This window comes from Myxine glutinosa, chromosome 12, assembly GCF_964187855.1.
Source record: "Myxine glutinosa chromosome 12, kmMyxGlut1.1, whole genome shotgun sequence".
Classification (NCBI taxonomy): Eukaryota; Metazoa; Chordata; class Myxini; order Myxiniformes; family Myxinidae; genus Myxine; species Myxine glutinosa.
Genome location: NC_136272.1, coordinates 110632696 through 110649034, shown reverse-complemented (window position 1 = coordinate 110649034; position 16339 = coordinate 110632696).

The window sequence follows — 16339 nt, the reverse complement described above, 5'->3', positions numbered from 1 at the left end:
ACACATGCGCCAAACCAACGCATGCGCCAAACTAACATAGCTGCCAAGCCAACAAATATATGCCAAACCAACACATCCGGCAAAACAACGCATGCGGCAAACCAACATATCCGTCAAACCAACACATCCGGCAAAACAACGCATCCGGCAAAACAACGCATGCGCCAACCCAACTTACACGCGAAACCAACATGTGCGCCAAACAAACAAATCTGCCAAACCAACACATTCGGCAAAACAATGCATGTGCCATACCAACACATACGCCAAAGAAAGATATGCGCCAAACAAACAAATCCGCCAAACCAACACATCCGGCAAAACAACACATCCGGCAAAACAACTCGTGCGCCAAACCAACATAAACGCCAAACCAATATGTGCGCCAAACAAACAAATCCGCCAAACGAACACATCCGGCAAAACAACGCATGCGGCAAACCAACATATATGCCAAACCAACATGTGCACCAAACAAACAATTCCGCCAAACCAACACATCCGGCAAAACAACGCATCTGCCAAACAAACACATGCTCCAAACAAAAACATGCGCCAAACCAACATATCCACCAAATCAACACATCCGGCAAACCAACACATGCACCAAACTAACAAATCCGCCAAACAAACACTTCCGCAAACCAACGTATTCACCAAACAAACACATGCTCCAAACCAACACGTCCGCCAAACAAACATATCTGCCAAACCAACACATCCGGCAAACCAACACGTGTGCGAAACTAACAAATCCGCAAAACTAACAAATACGGCAAACCAACGCATGCGCCAAACCAACATATTCGCCAAACCAACACTTCCGTCAAACCAACACATGCGCCAAACTAACAAAGCCACCAAACCAACACATCCGGCAAACCAACGCATGCGCCAAACAAACACATACGCTAAGCCAACACGTCCGCCAAACCATCACATCTGGCAAAACCAACACATCCGCCAAACCAACACTTACGCCAAACCAACACATCCGCCAAACTAACAAATCCGCCAAACCAACACTTACCCCAAACCAACATATCCACCAAACCAACACATGCGCCAAACCAACACATGCGCCAAACCAACACATGTGCCAAACTAACAAATCCGCAAAACCAACACATCCGGCAAACCAACGCATGCGTCAAACCAACATATTCGCCAAACCAACACTTCCATCAAACCAACTCATCCGCCAAACAAACAAATCTGCCAAACCAAAACATCCGGCAAGCCAACCCGTGTGCCAAACCAACAAATACGCCAAACCAACATATCCGCCAAACCAACACATGCACCAAACTAACAAATCTGCCAAAACAACACATCCGGCAAGCCAACGCATGCACCAAACAAACAAATGCGTCAAACCAACACGTCCGCCAAACAAACAAATCCACCAAACCATCACATCCGGCACACCAACACATGCGCCAAATGAACAAATCCGCCAAACCAACACATCCGGCAAAACAACGCATGCGCCAAACCAACATATACGCCAAACCAACACATCCGTCAAACCAACACTTCCGGCAAAACAACGCATGCGCCAACCCAACTTTCACGCGAAACCAACATGTGCGCCAAACAAACAAATCTGCCAAACCAACACATTCGGCAAATCAACGCATGTGCCATACCAACACATACGCCAAAGAAAGATGTGCGCCAAACAAACAAATCCGCCAAACCAACACATCCGGCAAACAACACATCCGGCAAAACAACTCGTGCGCCAAACCAACATAAACGCCAAACCAACATGTGCGCCAAACAAACAAATCCGCCAAACGAACACATCCGGCAAAACAACGCATGCGGCAAACCAACATATACGCCAAACCAACATGTGTGCCAAACAAACAAATCCGCCAAAACAACACATGTGGCAAAACAACGCATCCACCAAACCAACACATCCGGCAAAACAACGCATGCTCCAAACCAACACATACGCCAAACCAACACATCCGTCAAACCAACACATGCGCCAAACCAACGAATGCACCAAACTAACATAGCTGCCAAGCCAACAAATATGCCAAACCAACACATCCGTCAAACCAACACATGCGCCAAATCAACACATCCTCGAAACTAACACATGCGCCAAACCAACGCTTGTGCCAAAATAACATATCCGCCAAACCAACACATGCGCCAAACTAACAAATCCGCCAAAGCAACACATCCGACAAGCCAACGCATGCACCAAACAAATACATGTGCCAAACCAAAATGTCCACCAAACAAACAAATCCACCAAACCACCACATCCGGCAAACCAACACATGCGCCAAACAAACAAATCCGCCATACCAACACATCCGGCAAAACAACGCATGCCCCAAACTAACATATACACCAAACCAATATATACGCCAAACCAACACATCCGTCAAACCAACACATCTGGCAAAACAACGTTGCGCCAAACCAACATAAACAACAAACCAACATGTTCGCCAAACAAACAAATCCGCCAAACCAACACATCCGGTAAAACAACGCATGCGCCAAACCAACATATACGCCAAACCAACATGTGCACCAAACAAACAATTCCGCCAAACCAACACATCCGGCAAAACAACGCATCTGCCAAACAAACACATGCTCCAAACAAAAACATGCGCCAAACCAACATATCCACCAAATCAACACATCCGGCAAACCAACACATGCACCAAACTAACAAATCCGCCAAACAAACACTTCCGCAAACCAACGTATTCACCAAACAAACACATGCTCCAAACCAACACGTCCGCCAAACAAACATATCTGCCAAACCAACACATCCGGCAAACCAGCGCGTGCGCCAAACTAACAAATCCGCAAAACCAACACATCCGCCAAACGAACACATAGGCCAAACCAACACATCGGCCAAACCAACACAACCGCCAAACCAACACAACCGCCAAACCAACACATCCACCAAACTAACACAACCACCAAACCAGCACATCCGCCACACGAACACAATTGCCAAATCAGCACATCTGCGAAACCAACACTTACGCCAAACCAATATGTCCGCCAAACCAACACGTGGACCAAACAAAGATATCCGCCAAACCAACACATGTGCCAAACAAACAACTCCACCAAACCAACACATCCGGCAAAACAACGCATGCCCCAAACTAACATATACGCCAAACCAACATATAAGCCAAACCAACACATCCGTCAAACCAACACATCCGGCAAAACAACGCATGCGGCAAACCAACATATCCGTCAAACCAACACATCCGGCAAAACAACGCATCCGGCAAAACAACGCATGCGCCAACCCAACTTACACGCGAAACCAACATGTGCGCCAAACAAACAAATCTGCCAAACCAACACATTCGGCAAAACAACGCATGTGCCATACCAACACATACGCCAAAGAAAGATGTGCGCCAAACAAACAAATCCGCCAAACCAACACATCCGGCAAAACAACTCGTGCGCCAAACCAACATAAACGCCAAACCAATATGTGCGCCAAACAAACAAATCCGCCAAACGAACACATCCGGCAAAACAATGCATGCGGCAAACCAACATATATGCCAAACCAACATGTGTGCCAAACAAACAAATCCGCCAAAACAACACATGTGGCAAAACAACGCATCCGTCAAACCAACACATCCGGCAAAACAACGCATGCTCCAAACCAACACATACGCCAAACCAACACATCCATCAAACCAACACATGCGCCAAACCAACGCATGCGCCAAACTAACATAGCTGCCAAGCCAACAAATATATGCCAAACCAACACATCCGTCAAACCACCACATGCGCCAAATCAACACATCCTCAAAACTAACACATGCGCCAAACCAACGCTTGTGCCAAAATAACATTTCCGCCAAACCAACACATGCGCCAAACTAATTAATCCGCCAAAGCAACACATCCGGCAAGCCAACGAACGCATGCACCAAACAAATACATGTGCCAAACCAAAATATCCACCAAACAAATAAATCCACCAAACCACCACATCCGGCAAACCAACACATGCGCCAAACAAACAAATCCGCCATACGAACACATCCGGCAAAAGAACGCATGCCCCAAACTAACATATACACCAAACCAACATATACGCCAAACCAACACATCCGTCAAACCAACAATCCGGCAAAACAACGTTGCGCCAAACCAAGATAAACAACAAACCAACATGTTCGCCAAACAAACAAATCCGCCAAACCAACACATCCGGCAAAACAACGCATGCTCCAAACCAACATATACGCCAAACCAACATGTGCGCCAAACAAACAATTCCGCCAAACCAGCACATCTGGCAAAACAACGAATCTGCCAAACAAACACATGCTCCAAACAAACACATGCGCCAAACCAACATATCCACCAAATCAACACATCCGGCAAACCAACACATGCACCAAACTAACAAATCCGCCAAACAAACACTTCCCCAAACCAACGTATTCAACAAACAAACACATGCTCCAAACCAACACGTCCGCCAAACAAACATATCTGCCAAACTAACACATCCGGCAAACCAACGCGTGCGCCAAACAAACAAATCCGCAAAACCAACACATCCGCCAAACGAACACAGAGGCCAAACCAACACATCGGCCAAACCAACACAACCGCCAAACCAACACAACCGCCAAGCCAACACATCCACCAAACTAACACAACCACCAAACCAGCACATCCCGCCACACGAACACAATCGCCAAATCAGCACATCTGCCAAACCCACACTTACGCCAAACCAATATGTCCGCCAAACCATCACGTGGACCAAACAAACATATCCGCCAAACCAACACATGTGCCAAACAAACAAATCCGCCAAACCAACACATCCGGCAAAACAACGCATGCCCCAAACCAACATATACGCCAAACCAACATATAAGCCAAACCAACAGATCCGTCAAACCAACACATCCGGCAAAACAACGCATGCGCCAAACCAACATAAACACCAAACCAACATGTTCGCCAAACAAACAAATCCGCCAAACCAACACGTCCTGCAAAACAACGCATGCGGCAAACCAACATATACGCCAAACCAACATGTGTGCCAACAAACAAATCCGCCAAACCAAGATATCCACCAAATCAACACATCCGGCAAACCAACACATGCACCGAACGAACAAATCCGCCAAACAAACACTTCCGCAAACCAACGCATTCGCCAAACAAACACATGCTCCAAACCAACATATCCGCCAAATCAACAGATCCGGCAAACCAACGCATGCGCCAAACCAACGCATGCGCCAAACGAACATAGCCGCCTAACCAACAAATACGCCAAACCAACACATCCGTCATTCCAACACATGCGCCAAACCAACACATCCGCAAAACAAACACGTGCCCCAAACCAACGCATGCGCCAAACTAACATATCCGCCAAACCAATACATGCGCCAAACTAACAAATCCGCCAAAGCAACACATCCGGCAAGCCAAAGCATGAACCAAACAAATACATGTGCCAAACCAACATGCCCGCCAAACAAACAAATCCACCAAACCAACACATCCAGCAAACCAACACATGCGCCAAATGAACAAATCCGCCAAACCAACACATCCGGCAAAACAACGCATGCGCCAAACCAACATTTATGCCAAACCAACATATACACCAAACCAACACATCCTTCAAACCAACACATCCGGCAAAACAACGCATGCGCCAAACCAACATAAACACCAAACCAACATGTGCGCTAAACAAACAAATCCGCCAAACCAACACATCCGTGAAAACAACGCATGTGCCAAACCAACATATACGCCAAACCAACATGTGCGCCAAACAAATAAATCTGCCAAACCAACACATCCGGCAAAACAACGCATCTGCCAAACCAACACATCCGACAAACCAACATATCCGCCAAACCAACACACGCGCCAAACAAACAAATCAGGCAAACCAACACATCCGGCAAACCAACACATGCGCCAAACTAACAAATCCGCCAAAACAACACATCCGGCAAACCAACGCATGCGTCAAACCAACACATTCGCCAAACCAACACGTCCGTCAAATCAAGACGTGCGCCAAACCAACATATGTGCCAAACTAACAAAGCCACCAAACCAACACATCAGGCAAACGAATGCATGCGCCAAACAAACGCATGCGCCAAAGCAACACATGTGCCAAACCAACATATGCACCAAACAAACACATGAGCCAAACCAACACATGCGCCAAACCAACACATCCACCAAACCAAGACATACGCTAAACCAACACGTCCGCCAAACCAACACATCCGGCAAACCAACACATCCGCCAAACCAACACTTACGCCAAACCAACACGTCCGCCAAACTAACAAATCCGCCAAACCAACACATACCCAAAACCAACACGTCCGCCAAACTAACAAATCCGTCAAACCAACACATGCGCCAAACCAACACTTCCTCCAAACTAACACATGCACCAAACCAATGCATGCACCAAACAAGCACGAGTGCCAAACCAACACGTCAGCCAAACAAACAAATCCACCAAGCCAACACATCCAGCAAACCAACACATGCGCCAAATAAACAAATCCGCCAAACCAACACATCCATCAAACCAACGCATGCGCCAAACCAACACATGCGCCAAACCAACACATACGCCAAACCAACATGTGCGCCAAACAAACAAATCCACCAAACCAACACATCCGGCAAACCAACACATGCACCAAACTAATAAATCTGCCAAACCAACACATCTGGCAAACCAACACATGCGCCAAACTAACAAATCCGCCAAAACAACACATTCGGCAAACCAACGCATGCGCCAAGCCAACATATCCGCCAAACCAACACATGCGCCAAACTAACACATCCGCCAAACCAACACATCCAGCAAACCAACGCATGCGCCAAACCAAAGCATGCGCCAAATTAACAAAACCGTCATGGCAAACCAATGCATACACCAAACCAACGCGTGCGCCAAATTAACAAAACCGCCAAACCAATACATCTGGCAAACCAACGCATGCGCCAAACAAACACATGCGCCAAACCAATATATCCGCCAAATCAACACATCCGGCAAACCAACGGATGCTCCATACAAACACTTGCGCCAAACCAACATATCCGCCAAACCAGCACATGCGCCAAACAAACAAATCAGCCAAACCAACACATCCGGCAAACCAACACATGTGCCAAACTAACAAATCCGCAAAACCAACACATCCGGCAAACCAACGCATGCGCCAAACCAACATATTCGCCAAACCAACACTTCCGTCAAACCAACACATGCGCCAAACTAACAAAGGCACCAAACCAACACATCCGGCAAACCAACGCATGCGCCAAACAAACACATGCGCCAAATCAACAGATGCGCCAAACCAACGCATGCGCCAAACCAACACACACCCCAAACCAACATATCAACCAAACCAACACATCCGTCAAACCAACACATCTGGCAAAACAACGTTGCGCCAAACCAACATAAACAACAAACCAACATGTTCGCCAAACAAACAAATCCGCCAAACCAACACATCCGGTAAAACAACGCATGCGCCAAACCAACATATACGCCAAACCAACATGTGCACCAAACAAACAATTCCGCCAAACCAACACATCCGGCAAAACAACGCATCTGCCAAACAAAGACATGCTCCAAACAAAAACATGCGCCAAACCAACATATCCACCAAATCAACACATCCGGCAAACCAACACATGCACCAAACTAACAAATCCGCCAAACAAACACTTCCGCAAACCAACGTATTCACCAAACAAACACATGCTCCAAACCAACACGTCCGCCAAACAAACATATCTGCCAAACCAACACATCCGGCAAACCAGCGCGTGCGCCAAACTAACAAATCCGCAAAACCAACACATCCGCCAAACGAACACATAGGCCAAACCAACACATCGGCCAAACCAACACAACCGCCAAACCAACACAACCGCCAAACCAACACATCCACCAAACTAACACAACCACCAAACCAGCACATCCGCCACACGAACACAATTGCCAAATCAGCACATCTGCGAAACCAACACTTACGCCAAACCAATATGTCCGCCAAACCAACACGTGGACCAAACAAAGATATCCGCCAAACCAACACATGTGCCAAACAAACAACTCCACCAAACCAACACATCCGGCAAAACAACGCATGCCCCAAACTAACATATACGCCAAACCAACATATAAGCCAAACCAACACATCCGTCAAACCAACACATCCGGCAAAACAACGCATGCGGCAAACCAACATATCCGTCAAACCAACACATCCGGCAAAACAACGCATCCGGCAAAACAACGCATGCGCCAACCCAACTTACACGCGAAACCAACATGTGCGCCAAACAAACAAATCTGCCAAACCAACACATTCGGCAAAACAACGCATGTGCCATACCAACACATACGCCAAAGAAAGATGTGCGCCAAACAAACAAATCCGCCAAACCAACACATCCGGCAAAACAACTCGTGCGCCAAACCAACATAAACGCCAAACCAATATGTGCGCCAAACAAACAAATCCGCCAAACGAACACATCCGGCAAAACAATGCATGCGGCAAACCAACATATATGCCAAACCAACATGTGTGCCAAACAAACAAATCCGCCAAAACAACACATGTGGCAAAACAACGCATCCGTCAAACCAACACATCCGGCAAAACAACGCATGCTCCAAACCAACACATACGCCAAACCAACACATCCATCAAACCAACACATGCGCCAAACCAACGCATGCGCCAAACTAACATAGCTGCCAAGCCAACAAATATATGCCAAACCAACACATCCGTCAAACCACCACATGCGCCAAATCAACACATCCTCAAAACTAACACATGCGCCAAACCAACGCTTGTGCCAAAATAACATTTCCGCCAAACCAACACATGCGCCAAACTAATTAATCCGCCAAAGCAACACATCCGGCAAGCCAACGAACGCATGCACCAAACAAATACATGTGCCAAACCAAAATATCCACCAAACAAATAAATCCACCAAACCACCACATCCGGCAAACCAACACATGCGCCAAACAAACAAATCCGCCATACGAACACATCCGGCAAAACAACGCATGCCCCAAACTAACATATACACCAAACCAACATATACGCCAAACCAACACATCCGTCAAACCAACAATCCGGCAAAACAACGTTGCGCCAAACCAAGATAAACAACAAACCAACATGTTCGCCAAACAAACAAATCCGCCAAACCAACACATCCGGCAAAACAACGCATGCTCCAAACCAACATATACGCCAAACCAACATGTGCGCCAAACAAACAATTCCGCCAAACCAGCACATCTGGCAAAACAACGAATCTGCCAAACAAACACATGCTCCAAACAAACACATGCGCCAAACCAACATATCCACCAAATCAACACATCCGGCAAACCAACACATGCACCAAACTAACAAATCCGCCAAACAAACACTTCCCCAAACCAACGTATTCAACAAACAAACACATGCTCCAAACCAACACGTCCGCCAAACAAACATATCTGCCAAACTAACACATCCGGCAAACCAACGCGTGCGCCAAACAAACAAATCCGCAAAACCAACACATCCGCCAAACGAACACAGAGGCCAAACCAACACATCGGCCAAACCAACACAACCGCCAAACCAACACAACCGCCAAGCCAACACATCCACCAAACTAACACAACCACCAAACCAGCACATCCCGCCACACGAACACAATCGCCAAATCAGCACATCTGCCAAACCCACACTTACGCCAAACCAATATGTCCGCCAAACCATCACGTGGACCAAACAAACATATCCGCCAAACCAACACATGTGCCAAACAAACAAATCCGCCAAACCAACACATCCGGCAAAACAACGCATGCCCCAAACCAACATATACGCCAAACCAACATATAAGCCAAACCAACAGATCCGTCAAACCAACACATCCGGCAAAACAACGCATGCGCCAAACCAACATAAACACCAAACCAACATGTTCGCCAAACAAACAAATCCGCCAAACCAACACGTCCTGCAAAACAACGCATGCGGCAAACCAACATATACGCCAAACCAACATGTGTGCCAACAAACAAATCCGCCAAACCAACATATCCACCAAATCAACACATCCGGCAAACCAACACATGCACCGAACGAACAAATCCGCCAAACAAACACTTCCGCAAACCAACGCATTCGCCAAACAAACACATGCTCCAAACCAACATATCCGCCAAATCAACAGATCCGGCAAACCAACGCATGCGCCAAACCAACGCATGCGCCAAACGAACATAGCCGCCTAACCAACAAATACGCCAAACCAACACATCCGTCATTCCAACACATGCGCCAAACCAACACATCCGCAAAACAAACACGTGCCCCAAACCAACGCATGCGCCAAACTAACATATCCGCCAAACCAATACATGCGCCAAACTAACAAATCCGCCAAAGCAACACATCCGGCAAGCCAAAGCATGAACCAAACAAATACATGTGCCAAACCAACATGCCCGCCAAACAAACAAATCCACCAAACCAACACATCCAGCAAACCAACACATGCGCCAAATGAACAAATCCGCCAAACCAACACATCCGGCAAAACAACGCATGCGCCAAACCAACATTTATGCCAAACCAACATATACACCAAACCAACACATCCTTCAAACCAACACATCCGGCAAAACAACGCATGCGCCAAACCAACATAAACACCAAACCAACATGTGCGCTAAACAAACAAATCCGCCAAACCAACACATCCGTGAAAACAACGCATGTGCCAAAGCAACATATACGCCAAACCAACATGTGCGCCAAACAAATAAATCTGCCAAACCAACACATCCGGCAAAACAACGCATCTGCCAAACCAACACATCCGACAAACCAACATATCCGCCAAACCAACACACGCGCCAAACAAACAAATCAGGCAAACCAACACATCCGGCAAACCAACACATGCGCCAAACTAACAAATCCGCCAAAACAACACATCCGGCAAACCAACGCATGCGTCAAACCAACACATTCGCCAAACCAACACGTCCGTCAAATCAAGACGTGCGCCAAACCAACATATGTGCCAAACTAACAAAGCCACCAAACCAACACATCAGGCAAACGAATGCATGCGCCAAACAAACGCATGCGCCAAAGCAACACATGTGCCAAACCAACATATGCACCAAACAAACACATGAGCCAAACCAACACATGCGCCAAACCAACACATCCAGCAAACCAAGACATACGCTAAACCAACACGTCCGCCAAACCAACACATCCGGCAAACCAACACATCCGCCAAACCAACACTTACGCCAAACCAACACGTCCGCCAAACTAACAAATCCGCCAAACCAACACATACCCAAAACCAACACGTCCGCCAAACTAACAAATCCGTCAAACCAACACATGCGCCAAACCAACACTTCCTCCAAACTAACACATGCACCAAACCAATGCATGCACCAAACAAGCACGAGTGCCAAACCAACACGTCAGCCAAACAAACAAATCCACCAAGCCAACACATCCAGCAAACCAACACATGCGCCAAATAAACAAATCCGCCAAACCAACACATCCATCAAACCAACGCATGCGCCAAACCAACACATGCGCCAAACCAACACATACGCCAAACCAACATGTGCGCCAAACAAACAAATCCACCAAACCAACACATCCGGCAAACCAACACATGCACCAAACTAATAAATCTGCCAAAACAACACATTCGGCAAACCAACGCATGCGCCAAGCCAACATATCCGCCAAACCAACACATGCGCCAAACTAACACATCCGCCAAACCAACACATCCAGCAAACCAACGCATGCGCCAAACCAAAGCATGCGCCAAATTAACAAAACCGTCATGGCAAACCAATGCATGCACCAAACCAACGCGTGCGCCAAATTAACAAAACCGCCAAACCAATACATCTGGCAAACCAACGCATGCGCCAAACAAACACATGCGCCAAACCAATATATCCGCCAAATCAACACATCCGGCAAACCAACGGATGCTCCATACAAACACTTGCGCCAAACCAACATATCCGCCAAACCAGCACATGCGCCAAACAAACAAATCAGCCAAACCAACACATCCGGCAAACCAACACATGTGCCAAACTAACAAATCCGCAAAACCAACACATCCGGCAAACCAACGCATGCGCCAAACCAACATATTCGCCAAACCAACACTTCCGTCAAACCAACACATGCGCCAAACTAACAAAGGCACCAAACCAACACATCCGGCAAACCAACGCATGCACCAAACAAACACATGCGCCAAATCAACAGATGCGCCAAACCAACGCATGCGCCAAACCAACACACACCCCAAACCAACATATCAACCAAACCAACACATGCGCCAAACCAACACATCCGCCAAACTAACAAATCCGCCAAACCAACACATACCCCAAACCAACATATCCACCAAACCAACACATCCGCCAAACCAACACATCCGCAAAACCAACACATCCGGCCAACCAACGCATGCGTCAAACCAACATATTCGCCAAACCAACACTTCCGTCAAACCAACACGTCCGCCAAACAAACAAATCTGCCAAACCAAAACATCCGGCAAACCAACGCATGCGCCAAACCAACAAATACGCCAAACCAACATATCCGCCAAACCAACACATGCATCAAACTAACAAATCCGCCAAAACAACACATCCAGCAAGCCAAGGCATGCACCAAACAAACACATGCGCCAAACCAACACGTCCGCCAAACAAACAAATCCACCAAACCATCACATCCGGCACACCAACACATGCGCCAAACGAACAAATCCGCCAAACCAACACATCCGGCAAAACAACGCATGCGCCAAACCAACATATACGCCAAACCAACACATCCGTCAAACCAACACATCCGGCAAAACAACGCATGCGCCAACCCAACTTACACGCGAAACCAACATGTGCGCCAAACAAACAAATCCACCAAACCAACACATTCGGCAAAACAACGCATGTGCCATACCAACACATACGCCAAAGAAAGATGTGCGCCAAACAAACAAATCCGTCAAACCAACACATCCGGCAAAACAACTCGTGCGCCAAACCAACATAAACGCCAAACCAACATGTGCGCCAAACAAACAAATCCGCCAAACGAACACATCTGGCAAAACAACGCATGCGGCAAACCAACATATATGCCAAACCAACATGTGTGCCAAACAAACAAATCCGCCAAAACAACACATGTGGCAAAACAACGCATCCGCCAAACCAACACATCCGACAAAACAACGCATGCTCCAAACCAACACATACGCCAAACCAGCACATCCGTCAAACCAACACATGCGCCAAACCAACGCATGTGCCAAACTAACATAGCTGCCAAGCCAACAAATATGCCAAACTAACACATCCGTCAAACCAACACATGCGCGAAATCAACACATCCTCGAAACTAACACATGCGCCAAACCAACGCTTGTGCCAAAATAACATATCCGCCAAAACAACACATTCGGCAAACCAACGCATGCGCCGGACAAGTGCAAAAGGTTTGCCGGACAAGTGCAAAAGTGGTGTCCTGCACCAACACAAGTGCAAAAAGTGGTTTTTCAACACTAACACAAGTGCGAAAAGTGGTTTTTCAACAATAACACAAGTGCGAAGTGTTTTTTCCACATTAATACAAGTGCAAAAGTGGTTTCCTGCACCAACACAAGTGCGAAAAGTGGTTTTTCAACACTATCACAAGTGCGAAAAGTGTTTTTTCCACACTAATGCAAGTGCAAAAGTGGTTTCCTGCACCAACACAAGTGCGTAAAGTGGTTTTTCAACACTAAAACAAGTGCGAAAAGTGGTTTTTCAACACTAACACAAGTGCGAAAAGTGGTTTTTCAACACTATCACAAGTGCAAAAAGTGTTTTTTCCACACTAATACAAGTGCAAAAGTGGTTTCCTGCACCAACACAAGTGCGAAAAGTGGTTTTTCAACACTAACACAAGTGCAAAAAGTGGTTTTTCCAACTAACACAAGTGAGAAAAGTGGTTTTTCAACACTAATACAAGTGCAAAAGTGGTTTCCTGCACCAACACAAGTGCGAAAAGTGGTTTTTCAACACTAACACAAGTGCGAAAAGTGGTTTTTCAACACTAACACAAGTGCGAAAAGTGGTTTTTCAACACTAACACAAGTGCGAAAAGTGGTTTTTCCACACTAATACAAGTGCAAAAGTGGTTTCCTGCACCAACACAAGTGCGAAAAGTGGTTTTTCAACACTAACACAAGTGCGAAAAGTCGTTTTTCAACACTATCACAAGTGCAAAAAGTGTTTTTTCCACACCAACACAAGTGCAAAAGTGGTTTCCTGCACCAACACAAGTGCGAAAAGTGGTTTTTCAACACTAACACAAGTGCGAAAAGTGGTTTTTCCACACTAATATAAGTGCAAAAGTGGTTTCCTGCACCAACACAAGTGCGAAAAGTGGTTTTTCAACACTAACACAAGTGCGAAAAGTGGTTTTTCAACACTAACACAAGTGCGAAAAGTGGTTTTTCAACACCAACACAAGTGCGAAAAGTGGTTTTTCAACACCAACACAAGTGCGAAAAGTGGTTTTTCAACACTATCACAAGTGCAAAAAGTGTTTTTTCCACACTAATACAAGTGCAAAAGTGGTTTCCTGCACCAACACAAGTGCGAAAAGTGGTTTTTCAACACTAACACAAGTGCGAAAAGTGGGTTTTCAACACTATCACAAGTGCAAAAAGTGTTTTTTCCACACTAATACAAGTGCAAAAGTGGTTTCCTGCACTAACACAAGTGCGAAAAGTGGTTTTTCAACACTAACACAAGTGCGAAAAGTGGTTTTTCCACACTAATGCAACGGCAAAAGTGGTTTCCTGCACCAACACAAGTGCAAAAAGTAGTTTTTCCCACTAATACAAGTGCAAAAGTGGTTTCCTGCACCAACACAAGTGCGAAAAGTGGTTTTTCAACACTAACACAAGTGCGAAAAGTGGTTTTTCAACACTAACACAAGTGCGAAAAGTGGTTTTTCAACACTAACACTATCTCTCCTCACTCAAGAATGAACTCTCAAACCTGTCTCCTTCCTCCAAATCCTGGTGGCGTCTGGTCAAATCCGTTTCTGGTGTTTGTTCCCCCTCCATCCCCTCCCTTACCTCAAATGGCCACACAGTTGACATCGCACGTGACAAAGCCGAATGCCTCAACTCTGTGTTCGCCTCGAAATCCTTAGTCCCAAACCCATCTCTCTCTGTTCCCACCTTTCCCAGTCGAACCCAAATGCTCCTGGACTCTGTGTCCTTCTCTCCTGACAAGGTGGAGGAGTTTTTGTCAAACCTCGACTCTGATTCTGCAACTGGACCAGACGGCATCAGCCCACGGGTCCTAAAATCCTGCTCTGCCGCTCTATCTCACCCTCTCTCTGTTCTTTTCACCCTATCTTTTGCTCAAGGTCATCTGCCAGCATCCTGGAAATCAGCTAACATTACCGCTTTACACAAAAAAGGTGCAAAAACAGATCCTTGCAACTACAGACCAATCAGCCTGCTCCCAATTATCAGCAAAGTCATGGAATCCATCATTGCTTCGGATATGAAATCTTTCCTCTTCTCCAATGGCTTGATCTCTGATCATCAATTTGGTTTCAGACCAGGTCACTCTACTCTGGACATGCTGCTTCTGCTGTCTCAACAATGGATGGAGGTCCTGAATGCCAAACAGGAAATCAGAGCTGTCTCCCTTGACATATCAAGGGCCTTTGATACGGTCTGGCACCCAGCTCTGCTCACCAAACTCTCCTCCTATGGTATCCATGGAAATCTCCATGCATGGCTTGCGGACTTCCTCTCTGGTCGTAGTCAACGTGTGGCCCTGAATGGATTTCTCTCATCTCCCCTTCCTGTTCAGGCTGGAGTTCCCCAAGGAAGTGTGCTGGGCCCTGTGCTTTTTCTGGTCTTTATCAATGATCTCTCTGACTCTCTGGAAAATCCTCTCTATCTCTTTGCTGATGACTCCACTCTCTGCCGCTCCATTCCTCTTCCCTCAGATAGGCAGTCTGCAGCCTCCTCACTCTCTGAAGACCTGGACAAAATCACAGACTGGTCAAACAAGTGGAACATGTCTTTCAATCCTGCCAAATCTCACTCTCTTACTATGTCTCTCCGGAAAGATCGACTGGACAACCCTCCCATC